At 29.8% G+C, this 1,042-nt stretch overlaps 1 long non-coding RNA gene across 1 annotated transcript; it reads right to left on the bottom strand.

Annotated features, from left to right (window-relative positions):
• Positions 1 to 294: 294 nt before the first annotated feature.
• On the bottom strand, positions 295 to 829 carry LOC132599465 (uncharacterized). Its single transcript, XR_009566830.1, has 2 exons — positions 682 to 829; positions 295 to 564 (listed from the first exon to the last, which is right to left on the bottom strand). It is a non-coding gene; the product is annotated as an uncharacterized LOC132599465 (long non-coding RNA).
• Positions 830 to 1,042: the final 213 nt, after the last annotated feature.

The following is a 1,042-nucleotide window of genomic DNA, read 5'->3' on the forward strand; positions in this document are numbered from 1 at the left end:
TTAAACACACTAACAACTTTATTGCTTTTTGGGCCAATAATATATGCTTGTTGGTAACGGTGAAAATAGTCTCGGCCCATAAATGTTAAAAATAATGAATTGGAAGACTTATTTCGTTGTTTTGACAAAGTATTTGACTCATTTTGATCCCAAATGGATTGTAAGTTCTGGCGTCGTCAGAGAAATAATGTACAAATGCTCAACTTCAAATAGACAGAATATGTAAGATAAATATGATCTAGATATGTAGATTTAAATTAGATAATAATAATTGAAACTGAACCCTGTTGATGATAGCCAAATTGTTTTGTTTTATTCATACATCAACAAAGCTAGCAACATGAAACTCATGAGTACTAATTGGGAAAAAAACATAGTAATGTTTTCTCGAATTAACATTATTGTTATTGCAAATTTATGACTAATGACAATTAGCACCACATGCTTCTTGAGTAACATAGCATTTGTTTGGTGTATTCAAATTGCAACACCATAGTTCGGGTACACCAGTAGATTGGAAGCAATGCTCGATTGATTTAACTTCTCCTGTTGTACTTTCATTACCTGCATTTTATTAAAACAGAAAACATATAAAACTAGTTAACTTTTATATATTGGCAATGCATAATAAATTAAATAACAATAATACTAATAAGTATAAAAATATGAATATGGATATACATTGATGGAGAGCCAACATAGAAAACAAAACTATGCAAAGCAGCAAAACCGATTGAAGGGAGAATTTTGTAGTGGCCATGGAAGATATGATTTAGTGCTCAAAACACAAAAGAAAGTGAGAAATATTTATGAAATTTTTCAAAATATATAGCCATTGAAAGTACTTGATTTTGGTCACCAACACCAACTATTGATTAATTTATAAAGTTATTTCTTAATCTATAGATTCATACAATCTTGGGGATAAGATAGCTAATGTGGCATCATTTAGTGATCAAGATCTCAAATTATTTCCTAATCTATCAAGTTATTTCCTAATCTATAGATTCATACAATCATGGGGATAAGAGAGCTGATGAGG

This window comes from Lycium barbarum, chromosome 6 (genome assembly GCF_019175385.1).
Source record: "Lycium barbarum isolate Lr01 chromosome 6, ASM1917538v2, whole genome shotgun sequence".
NCBI lineage: Eukaryota > Viridiplantae > Streptophyta > Magnoliopsida > Solanales > Solanaceae > Lycium > Lycium barbarum.